Raw genomic sequence first — 27,649 nt, 5'->3', positions numbered from 1 at the left:
TTTTTTTAACATAGAATGGTATCACACTTCATGCCTTGATGAAGGTAAACAACAATTATGCAAATTGATATAACTTTTTCCCTTGGAAAAGTACTTGAGTAGTTGTCTCAAACAACCAGGTTCCACCAGGTAACACCAACTGATCTGTGTACAATTTATTACTAGATATTTTGTTTTCCTGTTATTGTCAGACATAGAATTGTTTCTGAAATTGACTTACAGCTGCTGGTTACTAATATACTGAAACATACCAACTGGCTCCTATTCTGTCTGGTTACTGTAACTTTACCAAAGTCATTTAGTCTTTTCTAGCAGTTGTTTCACACGTTCCCTAGGATTTGCTTATATAAACTGTCATATTGTCTGTAAATAAAGAGGCACTTCTTCCTATCTGGTCTTGGTAACTTTTACTTGTTTTCCTTGCTTTCTTCCCCTGTTTTAACAGCCCATTTTATCAGGAAGTGTCTTCGTTACCTTTCTCTCCTTGCTAAGACTAAATACCTGACACCCCAAATTAGGGAAAAAAACGTTTATTTAGCTTACAGTTTTTGGAGGTTTCAGTCCATGATCAGCTGGTTCCAAGGCAGGGTAGCATGGCACTGGGGCAAGACTTCAAGGCAGCAGCCAGAGCAAAAGAGAAAAACAAGCCTCTTCTCCCTTATATTGTACACAGGCCACGCCCACTCCTTCCAGGGCCAATGTGGCACTCACAAAATCTCCATGCCCTTCTTTGCACAGGATGAGGATATTTACAAAGAAAGAACCCAGGCTCCCTGTTGAGTCTGTCAGTTAAATTTCCAAAGTTCTCAAGTTGACACAATGTATTAACTATAACAGCAAATTAGTTCCTATCATTGCAGTATGGGATGCCTCCTGTCAATTTTGGCTGGCATGGCTACCAGGAACCATGGCTTTGAGCAGAAAAGTGTCCATCCCTTCAAGGCGCCTGCAGAAGCCTTTAAGACAAGTCTCCTATGGTTTAATTACCTGTTCCTCTCATGATGCTAGCACTTTAGGAATGAATGAATCAAAGTTATTATCTTAGATCCAAACAGAGGCACAGCAGGTCCAGTGACTGGTGCGGGCAGAGAAAGGGTAGTACATGAATTGAGAATGTAGAGACTTGGGTTTTGGTCCTTATTAGACCATGAAAGCATTTCTGCATTTAACAGACTAGAGTCCAAGAAGAATGGGGGAGAGCTCAGATGCTCTGAGTTTGGTCAACAGGATGACTAATGCTTACATGAACATGGGCCTCTGTTTCAGAACCCTTACTAAGGTATTCCTTGTACAAGGAGCAAGATGCCTTGGTATATCTGCCAGTCTATAGCTAATCCCATTCAGAAAGAATTTTCACCTCTTGGTTCCCTCAGTAAGCTTACTATGAAATACATACAATACAAGTTAGGGTCTCATGAACATCTCTGGTCCTGTTTATCACCAATTGCTAATCTCATATCATCATGGATTTAATAGCGCAACTTGACAAGAGTTCACAAATAACCCTTGGAACATTCTGGCTGATTTGTACCAGAATCTTCAAAGAATCTGGCAGAGCCAAAAAAAAAAATCACTAGCCTGCTTAGCAAGCATCTAATAAATTTCATTCCATGAAACGGGAGTTACCAAAATGCTCCCAAATTATTGAGCATATTTCTGTTGATCAGCTACATGATTTGAACAGTTGAAACTCTAGAGCTTTTAGGAAGTTGAATTCTTCAAATTTCCCTCTTGTCACATGAGGCCATGCATTTGTATTTATGAATCACTTCTCCAAAATTATCATCAGTTGTCACTGCTAAAACAGAAGTTCTAAGACACTGTAAGTGTTTGCTGAGATTAGAGCTGGGCCACAGCTGGACAAAACAGAAACCAGACAATAAAAGAGCCTCACTCACTGCTGCTGGGTGTGTACTGGGCGAAGCTAGTTTCACCACAGGAGAGGAAGTGGGAGCAGAGGAACCACACACGGCTATGGCAGAGGCATCCTGGGAGTATGACCTCGTTGGACTGGCAACAATTGTAGGAAGAAGGTGCAACATCTTTTCATTCCTGAGGCAGCCAATGCCATGGTTACATAGCTTGCCCAAGGTCAAATAGATGGCTAGTGGTAGAGTAGTAATTTGAATTTGGATTGATCTCTCGTAAGTCCATCCTTTTAATTAATTTTGTTATAAAAGTTATATAGCCACATTAACAAGCATGGAGAAGAAAATGCCCCTAATCTCATAACCTAGATAAAACTGTTAGCCTTTTGGTGCTGTGTTCATAGGCTTTTCCCACACAGGCCTTTTACCTTCAAAATTAAACTCATATTCCATAAATAATTTGGTATCCTCCTTTCTTTCTAATTAACAACCTAAATACTTGTCTAAAATCTTAAGTAATTTTGATAATCTTCATTTTAAGTAATATAGAAGTAGTCCATGGGTGATCAGACTTTGCCTAATGAAAGCTCAATTGTGGGACACAGGTTCTTTTCGAGTTTTTTTTTATAGAACATGAGATCTTCAAATTCTACCTCCCCAAATATGTATGTCACCCTCAAAAGTTTCAAATGGACAGTACTAGTCAACAGATAGAGAAAAACTGTGAGTGAAATATTTTGAAAACATAACCATCAGTGATCTCATTTGCCTAGGAGCAAATAAATCTGACAAACATTATTATGACCAAAAATAACAAGTTTAAAAAAAAATCCTGCACTTCTGAGCCTCCAGACACCACATGTTCCTGATGATTTAATGTTCAATTTTCAGTTTTCTGGGGTGCCCAACAAAAGAAGTTACTAAAATCTACATCCAGAAGATTGGAAATTCTTTTAAAAACATCAGGTTTCCATGTCAGGATGGTTAGAACTCAAACACAGAGCCAATCTGCTCACCAAGGGCTGTATGACATCTCATAGTTAATTTGCTATTTAAAATGCTGTAGACTTTTCTTAGAGTAAGTGGCTGAGCCATCCCAGCCATAGCTCTGACTTCTCATCAATATCTCTAGAAAGTGAAATTGACACCAACATCAAACCAGTGGAAGCTTTCTGAAGTTATAACATACAAGCATGGCTGTCAGAAAAATCTCTCGTGTCTGGAAGACAATAACCTCTGAAATATTTTATGCCTCTTCGTGGATACCTCTTTTGAAAGCTTTTTTTAGAATATACATTATCATCAGTTTGATGCGAAAACAACACACTTCAACACCTGACAGTACTGGCCCCCCAGGTAGCACGCTAAGGATGACTGGTGGTGAGGGGAAACCCACTGCAAGTGGAGAGAGCTGGGAATGTGCATCCCTACCAAGACGGACCCTGCCTCCTCGATGACCACGTGACTACAGTCCATGCACATTAACTTTCCCTCTTCCCACAACAGTGCTTTAAAACCTACACCTTTCTTACCCCAGCTTGACCTACCTCACCCTGAAAAGGAGAGCTGAACTTCATCAGAACCTAATGACGGGTAGCTAATCCTGTATTTCACCTTTCCCTACATCTTCTCCTCTTCAAAGTTAATGTTTCCTCACGGAAATGTCAAATTACATCGCCACTCTGGAAAACAATTCTGTGTTACCCAGCAAAGTTGAAGGTGCAGGCACCCTACAATCTGGAAACTCTCCCCTTGGGCACCGTCCTGGAGAAACTGCAGCCAGATGCACTTTTTTAAAAAAAAGTCTGCTGTAGCACTGCTGAAAATAGCCATAAGTGGAAATGACCCAAATATCCATTGAGAGCAGTGATAAATAAACTGCGATATTCATACAATGGACGACCACACAGCAGTGAAAATAAACGAATTTCACACATAGTAGTTCATGCATCAATAAAGATGAATGTTTAACAAATATACTGACTGGGAAAAGCGAACTGTACAAAATTACCAGTTATAGTGAGTCCAGAGGTAAGAAAAATGGGAGTATGGGGCCTGGCTGGCAGGAAAGAAAAAAGAAGCCTTAAAGAAAAGCATGTGTGTTAAACAATTCTTTTTATTTTTTTGGAGGGAGAGCAGTCTCAGCAGAGAGCCAAGGGACATGCTAACAGGAAAGCAAGCCAAACTGTCACTCACTGCCTCAAATTTGACCCACGGGTTAAACATCAAGTGGAATGATGACTACCTAAAATTTCCATGCAAACAGGGCCCTAAGACACTGGCTTAGGCTTTTTCTCCTAAAAGAAAATAAAGAACAACTATATTTCCAACAGATAGCAGGAATTAGTTACTGAGCTGAAGCAGTTTTGCTCTGTCGGTGCTATGGCTTGTGCCTGGATGCTTCCCCAAAGCCTCAGGTGGTCATAGCTGGAGGGCTTTTTCAGAAGTCTGGATCTAGAGTGCATGACACTGGGATGGACTCAGGGTGCACCGCTAGGATCAAGAATGCGAGGATTAAGGGCTGAGTGCTGCGGCTCTGGGTAGCCTGGGTAAAAGGGATAGAAAGAGCCGTGGTGACCACTGTTGTTTTGCTGCCTCCGGACCACAATGAACTGTTTCTCCTCCGCCACCCTGCCTTGGAGCCAGCCAACTCTGGACTGAAATCTCCATAAACCATGAGCCAAATGAATCTTTTCACCCTTAACTTTGGATGTTGGGCATTTTGTCTCAGCAATGAGAAAAGTAACTGAGACAATTGGGTATGAAATGATTGTTTCTGAAGCTTTTTCCTTGGGACCAAATTATGCAGTGCTACTATTGTTAAACAGTACAATCTAGAAAACATAGGAGTCTAATTAAAATTTTTTTCTTGGCAACTATAAAGACAGAATAATGAAAAACGTTATTTGATTAGCTAACAGCCAGTACTGATTAATACCAAATATGAGAAAATAGCAAATATTATTTAAAGATTTGTGTTCTACCAGTTGATGGGCCATATGTGAAAATGTGCTTTTGACATTTTACCAATGAAGCTCCCTGCCTAAAGCCTCACTACGGATCACCAGAGCAACTTCTAAGCCACTTTTCAGTACCTGGAGGTTGTTCAAAACTTTGCATTATCAAATTTATTTTTACAATAAGCAGCACTTGAATGTATGTCAAGCTCTCTTGTAAAGGAAAAACATTTTGTTTTGTTGTTTTTTCCTTCATCTGATAACAATATAATAGGAAAAGGGACAGTCAATTTATTTTTTTAATTACTGTTTTTCTAAGATAGACTACTACTTTTTAGAATATTCTTCCAAAGGACAAAATCTTCCCCCCACAAAGGTTTTGCTTATTTGTTTTAAATTATCACAGCACTAAAAATGTTAACATAAAACAACAGGAAAAAAAGTTATATGGAAAGGAGTTTCTGTGGCCTATTCTTCTGGCATCTGTCATCTGTGTGATCTACTCCCCATAAGAGGTAGAAATTATCCAACTCCTGCAGGGATTGCTCCCCAAAAAGGAGGACAAAAATGGGAGCAGGCAAAAGCTCCTTACTGTTCCCCTCTCTGACATCTCTTCACCCAGCTTCCCCTTGAGGTCTCCTTCACCGTTTCACAGCACTCCCTCCTCCTCAGACACTGTCAGTGTCACACGCGCTTCTCCTGCAGCCACTGCCACTCGATTTTGCAGGCTGCAGGGCCGTAACCAGCACTTTCTCACACCCACTCCTCCACTACACCCGCTGTCTCACGGGGCACTCTGAGACCACCACTTCCCTGGCAGTCTTATATGGAGGGATTATGCAAATGGACCAACTTATCCCTCCTGTTAACACACATGCTCCACACAGCTCACCTCCTTTCCATTCACTTTGCACACTCCCTACTCCCACTAGTGGCACACTGCACAATTTACTGAAGCCCTCACGTCTTCTGAGAAGCAACTGTGTTCATCTGATTGGGGGCTGCTCTTCCAACCACACATAACCCACAAAAGAGGTCCAGTCTTCAGTAGAGAGGTACCCTGAAAATGAAAACTAGTACTCCATATCTGAATGTAGAATTTCAGGCCCTCTTTAAAAATAAAAATCTTCAAATGGCTAAATTTTCGGTGTGCTATAAAAGGTGAGATCTGGGCTTTAAACCTACCGGCCCCAGTGAGGACTTCCAGACACCTCCACCCTCAGAGCAGTAGTTAACCATGCATGCTATCAACTTTACATTCCTATATTACTGCCCCATCTCAGGCCATGTTCACAGGTCTATTAGAGTGACAGATCCCAGATACAAACACCTGGATGCCAGCAAAGCACTTGACAGCCGCTCAGAAGCGCATCTGATGAAGATGGGAAATCCTGAGTCAGGGATGACTGGGCTTGGTCAACTCAGACGCAACCAGATGAGCACCTGCAAGAGCACCAACACCACACAACAACAAAGACAGTCGGTTCTTGGTGCAGGTTTCATACATTTTTCTCTGATTGATCTTTTAAACAAGAGGATCCTTTCTAGAGGCTACAGGTGACTCACAGCTGAAAGGGGACAGCTGCTTGATTGGAGTGAAGACTACAGATTTCAAAAGATTTTAAAAGGAGGTACATGCCTATAATCTCAGCACTCTAGAAGGACCAGGCAAGATGACAGCAAGTTTAAACTCACAGCGGGCAATGAGCAACTCAGTGAGACTCTGTCTCAAAATAAAGCAGAGTGTGAGGGTCCTGGGTTCAATCCTGAGCACCAACAGTTGGGGTGTAAGGGTCAAGAGACTAGAATAGCAGCCACAACTGACCAAAATACACACAAATCTTTTTTTTAAAAAAATGTTTTAAAAAACACAGAGATAAATGTTGCTTTTAATTGGAAAATGTCTCTTGTGTGTGTTTATGCACCCATGTGTAGGGCGGGGTCATCACCTGCCTTACACCTGTCTATCTGTGCAGCTCGGGCGACTCACCTTATGTCTGCCCGGAACCCCTGGCCCGAGTCTGGGCAGAGAAGGCGCTGGCCCGCAGTCACACAGAATCCTATCAAGTCTATAAGACTTTTGACTTCTGAACAGGGTTTCCTTTTACTTTTTTGCACAGGTCTCCATCTTGGGCTCTATCTTATTTTAGTAGTTGACACTGAAACTCATTCTTCTGAACTCAACTCTTTGCGGTGGCTTTCTGACTATAGTTCCTGTTCACACACACTCCTCTCATGGCCCCATGACTTGCTAAGTCCGACAATTCAGCCAAACACCAGTCCACAGAGCTTGTCACTGCAGAAGACTTTCTCTGTTGCTCTGCCTTACTAGATTACTCAAACTGTCCCGTTTACTGTCCGCTGCAGCAACCAGCCCTATGAACATGCCCCACCCCATCAATCTCTTTATTCTCTGGGTCTCAGTCTGGTCTTTATTCTGGATTCCAAGCTGGTCCACTGTGCAACTGACAGAAATTCAAATCTCTGCAGCACAGCAAAGGGGATTGCATTTAAAGCAATTCATATTTAGGAAGTCTTAACTAAGAACTTTAATCAGTGCAGACTCAGTGCAAGCTAACAGATAGGATACAGTGACAAAGTCAGAGATGTACTCCTTGGTCTGCACCGGTACACCAAAGCAGAAAACCTGTGCATCTCACGAGACCTCTCAGTGACTTCTCACTCTGGTCTAGCTAGCCATCTCCAAAGTATTGTCCAAGGGCTATATTACCAAAGAGATAGGAACATACAAGGACTGGATCCAGGAGGAACTCACCAAAATGACAAAGTGGCCTTGGAAGCTGGCCGAGGGAAACAGGGTTTTCAGGCATGAGATTTTCAGGAACTAAAGGGCTCATAAAAGAACAAGGATATGGAGGCAAAAGGAATGTACACTATAAAATACTGCAAAAACAAAGAAGAGGCAGACTGGAGGAGGAAGAGCGTGTCCCGTCTCTGCTTCTGACTTGGGTGACCCTGTATCTCCAGCCTCAGTTTCCATCTGAGACTGAGGCAGTATGTATTCTAAGGCTCCTCCCAGCTCTAAAAGCCCATAATTCTTTATTCTTACACTAACTTCAATCTGAGAAAGATTGGCCTGGCCTTGCTTATTCTAAGATCTAGAAGGAGAGATCCATTTTTAGATTTTTTTCCCCCCTTTGGTCCCAGGGATCAAACTCATGACCGCCTGCTTGCAAGGCAGGTGTTATGCTGCTGAGCTAAATCCCTAGCCTCCAGTTTTTAGATCTTTCAAGTATCCCCTTTCAAGAAAACAAATTTACTTAAGGAATGAGTAACATAAACTCTACATTATGAATAAAAAACACAGAAAATTTCAAATAGAAGGTATGGTAGGAAGAAAAATACTCCTCTGGAAGATAATCACTTCCCTACAACCTGTAAATATCACCTCATATGATCACAATGTAGTAAAACTAAGGATCTCAAGAGGAAAACTTACTCTGGACTATCTGGTAGAACCCCAAAACCATCACAGATACCCTTGTAAGAGGGACACAGGAGAAGATGTACAGGCAGAGATAGCTTCTAGCTTGATGTGCTACAAGTCAAGGAACACATGCAATCACCAGAAATTAAGAAGAAGAAACAGATTCTCTACAGAACAGAGGTAGTGAACCCTGCTGACACCCTGATATTGGATACCAGATCTGTAAAATTATGAGGGAAGAATGAATCTCTACTGTTTTATGCCACTAAAGTTTGCAGTAATTTGTTACAGAAACCAGAACAAACAAACAAACAAAAAAAAGATTTTCTGCTTAAATAAAATGTCACCGTTGGATCAATGTGGGCATGTGACATCTATAAGAATCTTCTTTAAAGCAAAAGCTTGAATTTCTAAGTATGCTTGGGGCCCATGCCACACTAGTCACAGAACAAGTGCAGCTCCACCTTCAGAAGTAATGAGAGGCGGTGACAAAGGCATCCTTCAAGCCATTTTTCATCCATACTTTATTAATCATCTTCCCTTCACATGCGAATTCAGCAGACAGTAAGTCTATGCAAGACAGACAACCGAATGGCAACAAGCCCCAGTCAGCAGTCCTGGCTGCCACAAAAGCAATTATACAGTAACTCACAGCTACAGGAGGAAGCTTCTGTGTAAAACCAGCTGGTACAGATAGGTGAGGGCTTGTCTAGGTTCTCTCTGGCTCACAAGGGCAGCACTGCTCTCCACTTACTCCTGGCAGTACACAGCTTTGGCTTCCCGGATGCCGAGGGGTGTAACAAACTGACCCCTAAGCCTGGGAACCAGCAACAGCGAGAGGACCGGTGAGTGTCTGGAAGGCTTCCCTGTCCCTACCGCCTGCAGAATGCCATTCCTGGAACTCACTCTCCACCGCCACAGGGGTCACCTCACAGCGCCAGCTCAGGTTTAGAGATGATGCTCTTTTTAGGTTTCTAATTATTACTTCTGGATAAAAACATGATTACTACTTTTAAAACCAAAAGGAAGGGAGAAAATGCTTTTAAATTCAGTGAAGAGAAAATGAAAGACCTGCAAAACTGCCTGAGACTAATACTGCTATATCCTCCTTCTAAGTGGCGGTGTGAGAGGGAGAGAAGCCTGGCCACTTCCTAGATGTCCTCCTTGGGCAAATCTTTTCACGTGCCTGGAGCCACACTTCCTTCAAGTAGCCGAGCACAGGGTGTGAGTGGTCCCTCACTGGCATCCATCACTGTTTAGGGAATGAATGAGGGAGCTGTTTTGCATCGAGGACTAAGCAGTCTGCTCCAAATTTTTCCAGTTTCCTTGAATCACAAAGATAACATTTTTTTGTCTGTAGCTCACATAATATCATCAATATTCGCCTAGGCTTATAACATCTCAGAAGAGGGATCTTTTATTATTTTGGAAAATTCAAATTGGCAGAGGAATGTTTTTTATTCTTAGACAGCAGCACTTTTACAATCCAGAGATTTATGTAAAAGAAAGTTGGTCAGTTATTATGGGTAGGGCACGACAACTATATTTGGTCAGGAACCAAAAATGTTTGCCTTTGAGTCTAAAACAAAATTCTAAGTATATTTTCCTTCTAAATTCACAATACCTCTTTTTTCTCTCTCTTTTTTTCCAACCCAAAGTCACTCTCTTCTCCTGATCTCCAGGCACCAGGAAAGTGGACCGTGTGAAATGTGACCCTCACTTACTGACACCACCAGGCTGGGCCCTTCTGTTGCCTGATCACCAGCAGAATGGGCCCATCTGGGTGTGAGTCTGGGGCTAGGGGCAGGGCAGAATGTAAGCAAACTTGGCCTCCTACAGTCCCTGGGGCTGGCAGTCCTGGGCACAGCAGAAGCAAGGCTAGGGGACAGCTCCCACCTGTACGCAGGGGCCGCAGTCTCCAGTCCGCCTCTCTGGAGGCCTCAGAAGCAGCGGTGCCACTTGCCTCCATTCAGGAAGCAAGAATGCTCTGCCGCCTCCCTAAAGCGCCCAGCACACACAGTGAGGCGGTGTCCTCCCACGCCAAAGCCCTCCTGCAGCCGCTGGAGACACATCTTCGGGCCTTGCTATCACCAACACTTCCGAAACCTCTGGACACTATATGTAAGCACTGCTGACCTTCTGCTCCCCAAGAATCCTGTGCTCCCAACCATAGCAAAAGCATAAATGAATTAATTTCTCTAGCTCTTAAGAAGCAGGGGAGGGGAGGAATGGACTCATACACAGGGCTTTAGAAAAAGCTTGACGCCAGATGCAGCCTTAAGTTTTATACTCTCAGCTGTTTAGGACTAGATTCTTTTTTCCCGTGAGAATACAAAATAAGAATGTAAGTTATTTTCATAATTTCACTTAGGATTTAAGACCAAAGAACACTGAAAATTGGGAAGACTACCATGTATGTATTCCATGTAGAGATTGACACACATTTCAAGGCATTTACTGGAAGGAAAGGAAACAATTTTAAAGTAGAAGGTAATTTTTGTATTTGCTTTTCTGTTTGCATGGCGATTTTTGTTTCTGAAGGCCTCTGTGTCTATCAACTATGCAGTTGTATTTGTGGCCTGCAAGCAGCTGTCTAAACCCTGAGGACAGTTGGAATGGTAACACAGGAATTCTCTGCAACTGCAGAAACCACAGCGCCTCTTTCATGGTAGGTTCTGAAACACCCTTCACACACCAGACAAAGGCATCAGGCGCATGAAAATCAAACCTCTCTCCCCAGCCTTTGTCAGCAATTATGACCAAAGTGTTGTTATTTTCATTAAATTCATTTATATCATAATTTATATTTCTAACTGGGATAACTCAATTTAATATACTTTTTATATTAAAAAGTACATTTTTCAATTCCCAGTATTCCTCTAGAACATATTTTTTGTTCTGATATAACCTGATTACACATTCTTTAACATTTGGATAAGTATGGATTTTACTTTTAAAGATTTACCATATAACTCATACATTTGAAGCAGTGATTTATGGAAATAATACTCAGAACCGTTTTCCTCAAGAGTTGTAGGAGATTCAGTGCCCACAAAGAAAGTTTCAATATTTCCTTTGTACTTTAAAGGCTTTACCTTCTTTTATTTTTTGGCCTCTCTTTGCTTGCCTGGAACACTTCACTCTTAAAGAATCATCTACTTGTCTGTCTGCTTGAAATTTTGTTGTTTTGGAGAGAAAGCCAGGGGACTATTGTCTTACGGCTACAGGTTATTAATAAGCACGGTTTCCAAGATAGAATCCCTAGACAGAAAGAGAAACCATATTTCTGGCATGGACAGTAACTTTTTACTTTGACATATGGTGTTCAAAATGGCTTTTATTGGCTCTCATTACCCTCTCATTTGGTCATGTGTCTTCATTCACATGGCAGGCACTGCAGCTACGTTTTTAGAAGCCCTACTATGAGCCAGGCATTGGGTTTGGCAGAGATGAGGATTCTGACCTCACAAAGCTCACTGTTCAATAGAAAACACAGTTATCACACAGACATCATACAAATGACCACACAACTATAACAATGGTTTTGAAAAATAACAGCACTGACAGGCAGCCCCATTTGGAATAAAGGGCTCAAGAAGGATCTCTCCGGGAAGGAACAATGTTTTCTATCACTTATAAAACTTTTTAAAAGTATCATACCAATTCCAAAGTAAGGCGGGGTATGAGAAAGAGAAGGCTCTGGGCCCAGACAGAGCTTACTAGAATCTCTAATACAACTACAGTGCCTTGCACAGCTCATGGGGAAGAAAGTGATTCCCATAACAGACTGTTACACTCACTGAATAAGAAAAACATAACACATTTATCTGGGATAGAAACTCAATAAACTATGGGCATTAATTAACTTAGAATTCATGCTATAGTGTTTGAGCTTTCATGTTAAAAAAAAAAAAGCTTATCTTCCATACAGAGTCCTATCTTTACAAAAATATTCAACTAAAAGCAAGAACTCCAACATCCATTTAAAAAACAGTGTGAGGAGAGCAGACAATTTAGCTCAGTGGCATAAGGGCCCTCCCGGCAAATGCAAGGTCATGAGTTTGATCCCCAGTACAAAAAAAAAAAACCAAAAAACAAAAAACCTGGGTGAGGTTTGTGATTTTTCTTTACTCCACTGGTAACATTTCTTTAGAGACCTGGTGCATGGACACAATAGCTTTTGTGCATGTACACAATAACTTTCCAGCAGCATTAGAAAAAGATTCTGCATTAGAGCCTTTCAAACAGTGAACTCCCCTAGAGCAGATGAGTGTTTTTTGGGTCATTAACTGGTTGACTGAGGGGGAACAGCCCGAGCCCTTAGTGGCAGCTCAAATTCACTCTGTAGTGCAGGAAGCATTTCCCATCCCTTGTAGAGCTTCCCTCATTCTGGACTCTCTGGTACCCACAGGACAGAGCCAGTCACATTTGCACAGCCTCGTTCAGACACTTTCACTGCCAGGCTGTATCTGGAGGGTTCCACCTTTCTTCTCTGTGCTGGCTTGGTCAAGTACTCTTCAGAGTGGAGGCCAACAGCCTGGGATGGTTAACTTACTGTGTCCATGTGCTAAACTGGATCAGCACAGTTCTGGGTGTGGCTGCAGGGATTCACTGAAAACAGAAGACCCACGCTAGGGTATTCCCAGGTGTATGGCATACATGGCATAAAAGGGTAACCAAGAAGGAAAGCTTGCTTCAGATTCTTCAGAGGAGCTCCAGTCTTTATCTTCATTTTGGACATTGTCTTCCAGGGCAGACCCTTTGGCCTCCTAAAATGGACCTGCCTGGGACACTGCAGGCCTTCTTCAACTAAGTACTTTGGATCTCCAGCCCCTTGAAAGCCTTTTTAACTCTTCCATACCTGACTCTGCAGTGTAAGCCAATCTTGTAAACCCTTACACATTTATATATCTTACATTAGATCTTTCTCTAGTGAACACTGACTGATACATAATGCTCTTTCCATTTCGGGATAAGATCCAAGTGAGAAAGGAAAATAAGTGTGGTTTCTGTTTCTAAACTAAAACATGAATCATATTCCTTGGTCCTAAAAAGGGGGCCACATAACAGATGAGAAAATTGAGGCTTGGAGAGGAGAAGTGATTTGCTAAGGTCTTAACTGAAAGTTAGTGGCAGAGTTGGCTCCTTCCTCTCAGGGCCCATGTTTAGTGAACCCTCCTGTCCGCCCCTGTATTAGGCTGATCCTGGGAGGAACCAGGTTAATCCTGGACGGCCAGGTCAAGGAAAACTGTGTAGCTTAGGGTGACACTAAGCATTCCCTGGACTGCCACTGCCAGGTGGGCCAGCTGCTCTGTGCCACACTGCTCTGAGGTGGCTCTCGACTACTGTAGGCTTGACCCATGGGAGAGATTCCCAGTATACTGGCCTCCTATGAGAATTTCTGCAATCTACTCTAAAATCTAAGTGCACAAGATTCTAAAAAAGCTCCTGTCTTATTGCAATGAAGCCTCTGTGTTTCTCCAAGTACCCCTGCTTTGTAGAAGCTGTAAAACCCATGACTGAAATAGATAGGTCATGTTACAAAGCTAGGGACTGGTGTGGGGTCAAAGGTCAAGGGTTGCACAGGATTGCTCTAGAATAGTGTTTTGAGTAGTATATTCCTCAATTTAGCAAAAACTAAACAAAACATATTGGCTATATTCAGAATGCCTCAAGTTCAGGATAAAGAACCTCTCAGACTCAAACTGAAAATGAGAAATAACCCAAAGTCACTAACAGTGAATGGCACCCTTGAGTGGCCAGGAAACTGAGGCTATAACTCAGAACTGCTGGAAAATCACACCCAGGCAGTGTGGTTGGGAAGCAAAGAACTTCCCGGGTGGCTACTGAGACCTGAGCAAGTTGAGCCTTTCTGTGGGGAGCTCCATGCCAGGAAGACAGAGACTGGACAGGCAGAGAAGAGCCAGCTGATGTCTGCTCACCACAAGAATACATACATGGTCCCCCCCACATCCTTCCCCCATGGAGCCTTCTGGACAGCATGGCCCTCATCATGAGCTCTGGAGCCCCTCTGCATCACTCCACCAAATGCTGACATCATTACCTGAGTACTCATCTGTCACAATCATTTTTGCTTCAGTAGCATCCAGAAATGATCTGTTAAGACAGTGACCACAATTCCAAAGTACAACAGTACAGCTGGGGCAGAGCCAAGTAAGCAGTTGAGAGTAGAAGGAGAAAACAAACAATAACAACCCAACAAGTGCACTAAAAGGGAACACAGTCTAGCCAGTCTACAGAGAGCACTGCTTATTCCACACCAGCCCAAAGGCTTAGCAGTCACAGGACAGCGGTCCCGATCTAGGAAGAAGTAACTTATAGCTACAACATATGTTTGTATAATTACCAAAACGGAAGTGAACTAACATTTTTCTATTTCACATCCCAGGTTCCATTTCCAACCCAGCTTCTCTCTTAGAAACCTACGGACTCAAGTGTAATCCAAATTGAAAGCAAACTTCATCCTGGGTTCTGAGTGGAAATACTTTCTAATTCACAAAACACATGCCTCCGGCACAAAACTTGTCAACTTACTTTTTCCACGTCTAGATCAGCATCCTGCCTCTTCAGAAAACTGTAAAAGGAAAAAACAAAATAGTGAGACATCAGAAAGAGAATCAAGCACTCTGCCTGTAAACCACCCACAGAGTACCACCATAGAATGTCCATTTGTTACAGACAATCAATTTTCCCACAAATTTTTCTTTTGTTCACACAATGGTTGCTAAGTCGCAGTTGCCACGAACACTTGCCTGAAACTGCAAAGACCTGGCTCTGTACCACAAAGGAAGCCAGCACGAGATTTTAACTTTCAGGAGTCAGGAAAGATAAGGACAAAAGCCTTGAGTGTGCGCGCTTCTTCAGAGAAGATACAAGTCATTTGTTTGGGGAGTATATTAAAAATGAATCTTCCAAGATCTCACCCCATTTTCCTCTCAGCTTCAATGTCCCTCCAGCCACCAGTCTGTATGTATTCCTGTCTTAATGTGAAGCAAGTCTTCTTGAAACGACCTGTTTCCAACAACAAGGGTTCCCAGTTTGCCAACCCATCAGCCTATACCCACCTGTCTATGGAACTCCAGCCCCAGGATGACCTTAGAACCTTACGCTCATCCCTGACAAGGCTGAATGATGCTTCAGACAACATCCATGCCCACTTCACACTACCTTTAAAGTGCCAGGACCAAGATGACAGATTTCCAGTTTGTTCATGTATTCTCTTTACAAACTGACAAAATCACAGTACCTCATTTATTATTTGCAATTTAAGCTCAGCTGAATAAAGCCTCAAAAGCAATAAAGTTGAATGGACTTATGTTGACAATATTTTAGGGCCAAATGTATAAGGGGGTTTTGTTGAGGGCTCTCAAGTGGAAAAAGGCACAAACAACACAGTGGAGACTCTAACTTTTCAACATGATTTTTTAATCATTTTTCTTCCTGGCCCACAGTTAAAAAACTCACAACAAAAATTACTCTTGCCATCGAGACCATCCTTGGCCAAGAGAATTTTGCACTGTCTCAAAAGATGCACACTCATCAGTAACATATTTAGTCAATCTAATCAAAGATGACTCAGAATGAAGGAAGAGAACTACTAACTGATACACTGCTCTCCACAAATGGGCATTCAAATCATGAGCTCACCACAGGCGAGCAAGAGACCCACCATGGAGGCTAGGGCAGCGTGTGCGAAGCAGCATGGCATGCAGCTGGACCTCAGCAGCCCTCGTCGCCGTCTCTGCTGACTCCGCGCCACGCCAGCCTGCTCTTACCAAGGAGACATCGCAACAGGCACCCTGTCTTCCGGCAAATGAGCTGAAGACCCAGCCACTGCTACGATGCGGAACATGGGAAAGGCTCTGTCCAAAACTTAACTTGCATTCCTATATGAGAAACTTGATACTATACTAGGAGAACTTCTCCCAGTGAGAACACATTTATAGAAGTTTGACCTGCATTCTTAAACACATTCATAGAGGTTTGGAAAAGTCGTTGGCTTGATCTGTAGTTCGTAACAAGTTGTTTCCCACTGGCAAAGTAAAAGATTCCTTCACTGGCTGTGAAAAGAGCACCTGAGAATCAGATCCCTTTTCCAGCACTGGAAGGAAACTTAATATTCCTCTCCCGTACATGTGGCAACACTGCAACAACATGGGATGCCCGAGTCACAGCAGATACTGAAGGAAGCAGCCTGCACGCTCCAGCACTTTAGCACCTGATGCCAAGAGGAAAATAAAAGCCCATTTGGAGCTCCTGGCCCACTACTGCGCAGAGCGTAATCCATCCTTCCACATACATGGTACCTTCCCATTGCCTTTTCTGGACTGCCAAACAGATGGGTTAGCTTACAAGGACTTATATGCATCATTCTGCAGCCATCAACCCAAAGAATGATGCCACAGCCTTTAACCTCAAAGACTCCCAACAACATGGCACCATGGCACCAGCTCCACTGTTTCAAAGTAGCTAAGATTGGAGAGAAGGAACTGTACCAAGGTAAAGTTCCCATGGTAACCCCACTTAGAATGAAGAGCAGTGTCTGCTTTTAAAACCGTGCTTTTCTTTCTCATTTGAAAACTGTGCCTGCTAGGCATAGTGACCCAGATCTGTAATCCCATCACTTTGAGAGGCTGAGGCAGAAGGATCACAAATTCAAGTCCAACCCAAACAACCTAATGACTTAGTGAGATCCTATCTCACAACAAAGCACTGACTGTAAAGGCTTGGGGTTCAATTCCTGGTACTATGGGGCATAGGACGGAGGCTGTGTTTCTGAAAAGTTGAGACTAAATTAAGTTTTGGCCACCAAATGTTTAAGTGAAACAGAGATACTTTTTATTTAAAGGACAGATTCTTTTTAAAAGATCATTTAAAAAAACACCTATCCTAATTTATATGTATTCAAAACCTACCTTTTTTAAATCAAATTTTTAGGTTGCCAAGATTTAAAACAAGGTGGGACTCTCTCACTCCCCTGCGTGGGCATGTGTGTACAGATGTACATACGAATATGAATCATACAGGCATTGTAGCTGCCTACAGATTCATCTGTGGGCTTTGTGGTAAAAGAGCTTTTTCCATGCTATTATTCTTCCTGCTGAAGTGGTGCTGATGCTTTGACAAATATAACTAAAGTGACCTGGATGCCCTAGTAGAGAAGCTGATCATAAATGCTGCAAATGTCTTGGCTGACTACAGGAGTGGGAGCCAAAGGACAAGACGTGGACCAAAAATGAACAACTCTCAACTTTAGATCAGATCAGGCTTCTATCTTTGGGTGAATATACAAATACTCTAAACCTAGATCTGAGCAATCCTCAAGTCGGCATCCTTCCTTGGCAGAGTTGACCCTCCAGCCCCCACTGTTCTGCTTCCAAATGCCCAGGGAGAACATAATCAGGACGCAGTGAAAGGAGCACTGGTCCCAGGTTCCATGAATACCAGGAGGCCTGGCAGTGCTACAGGGGAGAGGTGGCTGAGAGGACGGGAGCAACTTGTGGGGACAAATGTGAGAAACTGAGGCAGGGGTCAGATGTGAGAGAAGGTATACACCAGCTGAGAAGTCAGCCAGGGTTTAAAGCACACATCTGCACTGTACCACTGTATTTTCAATCTATTTCTACCTCAGAGATGTGGTCCCAGCATATGTGTGGCACCGGGCCTGGGCGTGGTCATTCCCACCTCACCAACTCTGCTGGTAAGTTTAATTTTCCTCTAACCCGCCGTCAGAGCTCAGCTCACAATCTTCTCTTCATTCTTGTTTTCCTAGCTCACGCTTCTCTGTAGAACTAGCTTTCTTCTCTGCTGTGTTCTTACTACACTTAATTCTGGGGCTATTTCACTGTTTCCCCGATAGAGCGTCAGCTGCTCAGTGGCCAGAAGGGCACTGAGGGATGGCAGGGAATGATGACAGGGCTACTAACAAACCATGCTACTGCTTCACGAGACTGTGTGTGTGTGTGTGTGTGTGTGTGTGTCTGTGTGTCTGTGTGTGGTTTGCAGGGGAAGAGCTATATATATCCAAAGCACTGACCACATCCACATATTACGCACACTTAACCACAAGATGACCTTCCTCTTTAAGTGTAGTCCTGGGGCTTTAGCTTTAAAATCACTGACAGAGACCCAATTTGAAGATACTGCTATTATTTTAATATTAACCAGTGATTCCTGTTATTTGAAAAACACATTCAAAAAACAAATGCATTATATCAGGGTCATGGTCATATTTCACACATGATGTAGTAGACTTCAGGCTCATAAGGAATCCAAGAGCTAACTCATCACTTGGGTTTTTGTTTATTTTTAGAATGGGAGCTTGAGAGAAAACTCAGGTATGCTTTTCTCTGGTCATAGTATCTTCTCTGCTTCCAAATTCAACCTTTTTTACTACTGGCAAAAGATTTAAAATATTGATTGACCTGCCAAAATGCATCTGCATATAACTGGACATGTCAGCGCACAGTGCATCCAAATGGCTTCCTTCTACTCCAGTGACCGTCACTCTGTTCACTCATAACTAAAGTGGGGACCTCAGAGCGGTGCGTGGTGGGATGGCGGTGGCCACAGAGGATAAAATAGCCGTTGACAGCAGCTTCTCCATCAAACCTGTCAACAGGGGCGAACGTTCCTCAACTTAGGATCCAGAGCACAAAAAAGACCAGGCAGGGCCAGACTCTGCTATAATTCCAAAGAAAGCCGAGACACATAGAGAGTACACAGAGCAGCTCCTCAGTGCTCTCTTGCGAAGGGGTGGCCCTGGCTCCCTGCCTGGAGCCCGGGAAAAGGCCACTTTCACAGTGGGCTCCCGAGGCCTGCACAGCTGCAGACAGGCATGCAGTGTGTGGATCATCCCTGCTCGAGTCACTCCGATCCCCTGCTCGCTCAACAGCTGGGTCAGCCCCAAAGAGAAGACCAATTCAGACAAGGACCTTTGTTGCAGGGTATTTTTGCACCCCTTTCCCCCAGGAAAAATGTTATTTCCCCCAGCCATTCATTCCGGCCTCAGACTAACTCATTTCCTCATGTGCCTAAACCTTCTAAAAAGAGTAAAGATGATGCTACCGTAGGAGCATCTTCAGCAAACCAGCACCAAAGAGAAAGCACAGTCTGACAGAGCACAGTAACAGGGCTGGGGAATGCCCTCCTGTCTCTGGCATGGGGAGGCGGGCACAGGACCCAGCCAGTGCTATATGTGCTAAATCTCATTTATATTATATAAAATATTCACTTTGCCTCTTTAAAAAGGTAATACATGCTCATTTAAAATTTGTAAGAAACCCACACTATGCTGGAGATTTTTCCTGCTGGTCAGGCTTTCTGTGCAGATAAAAATGTGCATGCTAACTGTAGTCCCTCCATCTTGCATGCCACAAAGGAGCATACACAGAGCTTCTGATGCAGGCAACCAGGAAGGCAAGGATCCCAAATGAGAATATGGACCCCGTACTATGAACTCCAGGCTTCATTCGATTAGGGGAAGGCACAAATGGAGCCTCCACCCTCTAATGATGCATTGCCACTGACTAGGAAGAGTACATTCTAAAACAAAGGATTCTGGTCTACAGCCAGGCAGGAAGTAGCTGGCTGGGAAACCAAGTTCTCTCCCTAGCTCTACAATCTGTGAGCCCCATGGATGGCTGGGAAAGGGTGCAGCAAAGGTCACACATCAAAAACCCACAAGGGCCAGCCAAGTAACAAAAACAAGTAACAGCAACTGAGATGAGGCTGGTGAGCTGCAGCGCCGAGGCCACCCCTCCCCAAAGGAAAGTCACAATGCTGGGCAGTGCGCTGTCATCACAGGTTCAAGTTCAGTTTTACCAGACCCTCCGTTTCTTCAAGAGGAGTCAGAATCACAGCATGTGTACAAAACTAAAGTATTTAAAACTGTTAGTTCACATTTCTAAAATGTTTCGCGTTAAGTCCTAAGCCTTGGTCTCGGTTTCTTTCTCGGAAACTGCCTGTTATCTGCTCATCTATGGGGGTTTATTTAGGAGCATAAAAGGAATTTTTATTATTATATGATACAATAATCCAAATACACCAGGTTCACAAAGCAGGATGACAATATATATATATATATATACATACATACAAACAGGGTTGACATAAATTGAGCCTGCTGTTTTGTAGAAATCTTTGCAAGATACACCTGCACATTTGCTTCTAAAAGAGAGAAACTGTCTAAGACTTGGAAGATGAGGCTGTGACCAGCTGGTTATTCTGGATCAAATGGCAGTGAGAGCCTGATTGGAATGGTCCTTGACTGCTAACAAAGGCGGTGTGCGGACAGGTAGTGTAGACAAGTGTCCCCTGAAGAGCTGCAAGAGAAGGCAGCAGAGAAGTGGGTGGTACCCAGAGCGGAAGGAGGACAAAGACAGCATGTCTTTAAAATAGATGACATTACAAATGTGCATACATTGAATTATCATTACACTAAAGCAAACAGACAAAAATTACCCAGTGCTCTCTGAAAGAACTGTGTCAGGGAAATAATATAGTCGTGGGTACGGTAAAAATTTTATTAGTAAAACTTAAGAAGCCCAGATCTATTTATACAGGTTTTCCTAAACAAGAAATCAGAAAAAGAAAGGAAAAAAATCCTTACTACAACACATCCTGCCCTACATTTTTCACTGTGCCATTTCTGTATTTGTCCTTCGTAGCCTACTTCTATCACAGTCGCTCTTTGCTAAGATACATTAGTTGCCATGGAAACGATGTCATAGTGTGTAAAACCACTTACTGTCCTTGGAAAGGCATTCATGACAAAACTGAACAGTCGCATGTTTTGAAAAGAGAAGCCATAGGAAGCAGTTGTGCCAGAACACGGGGTCTCAAAATCGTGACTTCAAAGTATTGCTCTACCACCTTCCTGTGTCCCTGAGAGCTTCTGCAGGTCAAATTCTCCAGATCATCCAGGGGAGCACTTTCCTGCGCTATGTAGGTCAAATGTGCTTAAAACAAAATCTCTGGTCTAATTCTGATGAAAACAATGGGCTCCTTACGGTTTACGTTTACCTCCGCGAGGTGGGCAGGCGCTGGGAGACTGAAATCACAGTGGAAGCTAACAAAGAGAATGCAGCGCTGTCATACACTCTACTGTCTAACACTGTTAGTTACTTGGGACCTAGTGACTTGGGTCTGAGTTCCTCTACTCTCATGAATTAACATGATATTCTGCTCACCCATTTTTTCTTTCAATTCCAAGTAAACTACATTCATTCCTTCAAGGAAGTCCTGAGAAGCTGGGCATGGTGGTGCATGTCTATAATCCCAGCACTCAAGGGTCTGTGGCAGAAGAAATGCAGTTCAAGGCCGGCCTGGGATACACGGCGAGACCCTGACTCAAAACACAAAACAAAACAAAAACAGAAAATCCTGAGAAACTGAATCACATTTAGAAAGCAGATAGCCAGATATGCATCCCCTGAAACCTTAATATCTAGAGCAGGACAGACAGGCAGAAAAGACTCCTGAGCCACTGTAAAGAGCTGAACTTCATTCTGCTGCAACAGGAAGACTGAGGGAAGTGAAGTGATCTCAGCGAAATCTCTCTCTCTCTCTCTCTCTCTGTGTGTGTGTGTGTGTGTGTGTGCCTGTGTGTATTTGTGCATGCATGTTTGTGTGTATATTTATCCGTTTTTGAGACAGCATTCTGTTATACAGTCCAGGATAGCCTTGAACTTTTCCTCTCTTAATCTCCAAAGTGCTAGTATTACAGACATGCACCACTACACCTGGCTTTCAGTTAGATTTTTCAAAGCTCACTCAGCTGATGTGGAAAGTGGGATTGGACAGGTCAAGAGCAAAGACTCAGTGTCTGAGTAGGATGATGCTTGACCTGGTCTGTGAAAGTGCTGCCTTTCTCCTGTAGTCCATCAGGCTGAGCAGTTGTTCAAGATGTTTCACTTTGTAAACCAAGCATTATTTTCAGTTTCATTAAACCTCTCCAGGATTGGGTTTTGTCTCCTTCGATTGGTACGTACCCCTCCTGCCATGGTGCTGCCTCCCTACCAAGGAGAGAACCATATGGTAAAGAGATGCCCACCTTAACGTGGGATTGAATGTGAAAGATACCCAGTGACAATCCACTTCTTCTCCAATCTTGTCATAAGCAACAACTCTCTTGCAATAACAGCGCGCAAGCTGCCCACCAGTACAATAAGGAGTACTTCAGCACAAGCAACTCAGGGGAGCTAACTGCACCGGTCTCGATTGGTGGTGTGAAGTATTCCACATTGGTTCTCCTGTCAAAAGACTTGTTCTAAATTGATGCTAGTTCTTTTTGAGTTCAGTTTCTGGTGCCCATGTGTAAAGTGAAGTGACAGCTTTAGTGTATCAGCACTGGATGTCACTGTGTTGTGACCCATACTGAGCCTCAGATGCACAGAACACCAGTCAGGAGGGTTCATGGGAAGCAGAGAACATTATAGGGTAGGTTGTATGTGAAGGGTTTGCAGGAAATAGACCTGCTAAAAATCTTGGAAGGAATCGTTGAATGTTCTAACTACTGTGTTTTTGTCAGTTATTGAATAATTATACCATTTTATTTTTCATTACCCATTTTGGCAGTAATGAACTGAAAAAAAAAAAAAACCCTGAAAATATAATGGCAAAATAAATACTAAGTTTCTGGTTGTTTGTTTGGTGTTCAGATCACACCCAGCAGCTCACACATGGTAGGCAAGGGCTATACCAATGAGCTACATCCCAGACCCAAATTATGTTTTTCAAGAAATTGATAGTGCATACTAAATAGCACAAAATACTTATTGATATTTACAATACTGATGGGCACAGAAATGATGTCCCTGAGTACATAAAACACTAGTCACAAACTTGCTAAAGAAGTACCAGCAATTACTTAAATGCTGAGAGTGACTGTATTAAGACTGTGCTGTTGCTGCTGTCGATTGTAACCATGCAGCCACGGAAGGGTCACTAACAGCATTCTAGGAAACTCTACTCTTTTGGATCAAAAGGTTTGTTCTAAATTGATGTTGCTTCTTTTTGAGTTCCGTTTTTTGTGCGTACATGTAAAGTGTTAACTTCAGTGTATTAGCCTCATGAGCAAAAAAAAAAAAAAAAATTCAAAAGCCGTCACTTGATTCTAATTTTCTGTTAGTATTAGCAGATGTTTTCAAGCAAAATCTCTTAATTCAAAAACTGATATTTCCTCCAACTATTTCATGGAATCAAAATACCCTTTGGAGGTACAGTCTGTCATCAGTGAAACATTACTTATCGTAAATGCTTCTGTAGACTGTAAGATAAATGCAGAAGCTGAAATGATTTTTGTTTTTGTAGTGATGACGCAAATCCAAATTTTGTGATGCTAAAAATTATGTTCTTGGGGCCGGGGGTTGAGCCCAGCGGCATAAGTGCCTCCTTGGCAAACTCGAGGTTGTGAGTTCAATCCCTGGCACACACACACAAAAATATATGTTCCTACTCTCAAGAAACCTATGGAGCAGAAAGTTCCTTAGCATTTGGGACAGCATATGCATAATTCATAACTATTCAAACAACTGGCTGTAGCCCACCCAACGCAAGACATGAGATGTGCAAACGGACAACTTTCGTATCATGTATAACCAGTAAGAAAAACTGAACTAGGAAGTTTCTGTGACAAAGCCAGTGTTGAATGTAACGCACTTCAATGTAGCAGCAGGTGCCTTTCCACCTGCTGCCTGTCACCCTCGCCCAGGAGTAACCGTGCCTGAGAAATGATGCTCTAACTCAGCCCTGATGTGCCGCCACGTCACAACAGAGTCCTCTGAAGTTAGTGCCTCCATTTCAAACCAGTTGGAAATGCTTGATCAAAGCATTTCCTCGACACTGGAAGCCTTGAGCCCACCATAGTTATTGAAAATCAGGCTCGTGAACAGAAGATATTGAAATTTATCCTAATGAAAGCAGAGGAGAAACTGAACACATTAAACGGTAAGAATCTGAATTGTGTCTAAGAGTCAGTTCTGATATTATGGCTTGTCATAGCTTGGCTTGTGGCAATCTTCTGATGGCACTCTGGGTTTTCACATTTATGTTCTATACCAAAATGAAGTGAAATCAAGAAGACTTATTGTTTGACTAAATATGACAAAAATGCAAAATGACCATAAAGCATCTTTTGTGTTTTTTTTTACCGGTACCAGGGCTCGAACTCACGACCATGTGCTTGCAAGGCAAGCACTTATGCCGCTGAGCTAAATCCCCAGCCCCTGCATTTTATTTTCTTAAGAAGTGTTTTTTGTTTTTGTTTTTTGAGACAGGGTCTCACTATACAGTATATGCTGGCCTCGAACTCATGGGAACCCTCCTGCCTCAGCCTCCAAAGTGCTAGGATTATAGGATGTGTCACCATGCTTTGCTTGTTAAGAAGTTCTGCCTGTTAAAAGTACTTATTGAAGATAGGAATTCTCAATGAAGGAAAAAGACCTGTGAAAATATGTGAACAAAAATAATTATATATTTCAGTATAAAAAATATTACTTGGTAAGAGCCTCCATTTTTCAGAATTTGCACTAAGCTTACCAGGGACTCCTATGTCTGCAAAAAGAGCTATTTTCTCAATGAGAAATATTGAGGTATACACATAAATGCCAATCGGTGATATTTATTTCAAATATTGACTATAAATACAACTCTAAAGGGATTTCAGGCAACTTTATGAGAAAACTGAAAACAATTCATCCTTCATAAAAATATCAGTGACACAGTCTTGGAGACATAGCTAAAACACCAGCTAAGGTGAGTGGCAAAAAAGAACCACTGCTCATAATCCCGTCAACGCTCAGAGAATTGATGGAAATGACTTTTTTCTAATACACATAGATTGCTTTTAAATTTTTGAAATTTTGTTTTTAAACAGATCTTGAGTTGAACTATTTTATGGGCCCAAATTATAAAAACTGCCAGTCAAAAAATCAGTGTTTTTTTTTTAAGTCTACAATTCTATCTATGTTGATTCCTTGATTTAAAATTATGATTCCCTCATCACTGCCTGTCACGGCTGCCACTGATAGTCAAGGGAAATATGAGATGTATTCTGAGATACGTCAAAGCGTGATAGTAATCTTCAGTAGGAAAATACATAAGCAGCATCCCAACAGGGAGCTCCTGCTGTACCCCCCAATCGAGGCCCACTTTTTTTTTTGTCTTTTTCCTTTTTATCAGTACCGGGGATCGAACTCACGACTGCTTGCTTGCAAGGCAGGGGCTTATGCCGCTGAGCTAAATCCCCAGCCCCGAGGCCCACTTTTAAAGCAGCTCTAAAGACTTCCTTCCCAAAATTACTAGGTATTTCGAGGAATAGCAGCTTTTAAAAGACATCTCCTGAAATGTGGCATCATCTTTGTAGGAACACTAGGGATGAAACGTAATTTAAAAGTTTTCCCCCTCGGTTGAGTGTTCCGATAAGAACTTAAGAATCATACTTGGAAACGAATTCCTTCATAACTGATGCTTTATTTAATGATCAGGGAGTGAATGAAAATAAAGACCATCTCCCCATATGTTTAGGCAAATCATTTGTGTATTCACCCTATTCCCTTTAAAAACTGTATAAAGGTGAAGAATCTCACATACAAAAAATTCTGCCCTGGTCTCCCAACTCCTCCTAGAAACACATGAAGTTCTAGTATTTTCACTGACCTGAGGCCTGAAAGCAACTGAGTCTTTCCTTCCAGAGCACCACTAGCTAGAGAAATCCATGTCCCCACCATATTCTGAAGTATCAGGCAGCCAGCTTGGTCCCTTGAGAGGACAGAGTGTCACTTCCTGGCCCAGTGAAGCCCAGGACAGGTATGTATACTCAGCCATGGCTTACTCAAAGAGAAAAGTGTTCTCTATGAATGTAAGTACACTTGCGTAAAGAAAAAAGGCAAAATTATAGCCTAAACGCAGTGGGGCAGGCATAAAATGTATACTTCTCCACTCTATGGAAAAGATGCTATTTCATTCCTCAATGGTTGAACTCAGTCTGATTAGGATCACTGACCTGCTGGTCATGGGACTTCCAGACAACGCTGTCTCTCCAGAGTTAAAGCTTTATCTGCTTTTAGGCAGTACGTCCAATCAAGCTGGCTTCCAGCTGCCTCTCAGGGCTGTTCCTTTTCCTTTCCCTCCTCCGTCCTAGCAGGGAGACTACACTTCCCTGCCCACAGGGCGTCTGGGTCAGGTGCTGTGCTCCCAGCCCTGGCTGGCCCCGGGGGAATGTGTTTGGGTGCAGACCTGGCTCTGCTCGCACCACTGGTCACTGCCTCCCTGGGGCTCCGCGGTACCTGCAGTCATGTCCCAGCCAATCTCCAGGGGTAAGACTGGAAGGCTTCCTTCTATTCTGCTCTGACTCAAGGGGGAAAGCAGGACAGGGGAGCTTTCCCTTACACCAGAGGCAGGACTGAAGAACCCACCTCAGGGCCTGTGTCTGCCTAAACACGCCCCATTCACTTCAGGGCGCAGTAAAGATGGTTCTCTTCCTGAGTTTCAGTGCAACTGCCCCTGCTTGAGGGCTTCCAGCATCTCAATGACCCCTGAGGCAGAAGCTGTGAAGCATGAGCTTTGGATCTCAGCGCTCCATCCACTTTATTAACTCTAGACTTCTGCCACCAGCCCAGGAAGAGATCTTCGCCTTCCTGAGGGAACAGAAACCATCAGGCGGCCTCCCTCCCACATGGCACAGTATGTATTAAGATCCGGCCCCTCGGAATCCACAAATCCTTTTCTTCCAACAAAGCTCGCCTCTTAAACGAAGGCCCAATCTAACTCTGGTCTCTGAAACATGCTTGAGGGGCCCACTGCAGACATCAAAAGATGAACAATGTCTTCTTTGTCCTTGACCATGCTGTCTTTTCCCTGAAGTAACAGAATCCTTAGCCTCAATGAGGAGACTCCCAGGACAACAAGGACTAGGAGGAAGAGGAAATAAATTAAACACCAATGCAAAATAATATTCCCCCTAAACCAGCTGCTCAAGATACAAGGTCTAGAATACTCATCCAGGATTCAAAACAAAATGGCAACATGCAGATACACATACACATGTGTGTGCACACACGTGTATATGCATACATACATATACATACACACATATACATGCACACACACACACATATACGCTAAGGACGAAAGGGGCCTATGACTTTGTTTTTTTGAATTCTTCTTATGTACTATCTTTAGTCTCAACAGGAAGCCATTCTCGCATCTGCATCAGACTAGAACTCCCCATGTCCCTGGGTTTTCCCAGCCAAGGCCCTCTTCACTTTCTGGCTCCTCCATACCCGCTGTGTCACTCATCATGTCCCTGACACCTTAGACCTCTCACTACCCTTAGCTGGCAACCATATGAAGCT

General features: G+C 43.0%; 1 protein-coding gene across 5 annotated transcripts in view; it reads right to left on the bottom strand.

Annotated features, from left to right (window-relative positions):
- The window catches only part of Fyn (FYN proto-oncogene, Src family tyrosine kinase), a 193,218-nt gene that overhangs the window by 152,173 nt on the left and 13,396 nt on the right, over positions 1 to 27,649 (bottom strand). For 4 of the 5 annotated variants that reach the window (XM_063252372.1, XM_063252374.1, XM_063252370.1 and 1 more), the window contains exon 2: positions 14,829 to 14,868. The gene's annotated coding sequence lies outside the window, so the exon portion shown is untranslated. Of the gene's footprint in view, positions 1 to 543; positions 563 to 14,828; positions 14,869 to 27,649 lie in introns of those variants that run through there. The other variant, XM_063252371.1, reaches the window with a different exon arrangement.

Source organism: Cavia porcellus, unplaced genomic scaffold (genome assembly GCF_034190915.1).
Source record: "Cavia porcellus strain 051 isolate PalLab524CR breed Dunkin Hartley unplaced genomic scaffold, mCavPor4.1 scaffold_7, whole genome shotgun sequence".
Classification (NCBI taxonomy): domain Eukaryota; kingdom Metazoa; phylum Chordata; class Mammalia; order Rodentia; family Caviidae; genus Cavia; species Cavia porcellus.
Note: the sequence above shows the minus strand (reverse complement) of the source record. Positions and strands in the feature narration are given on the sequence as shown.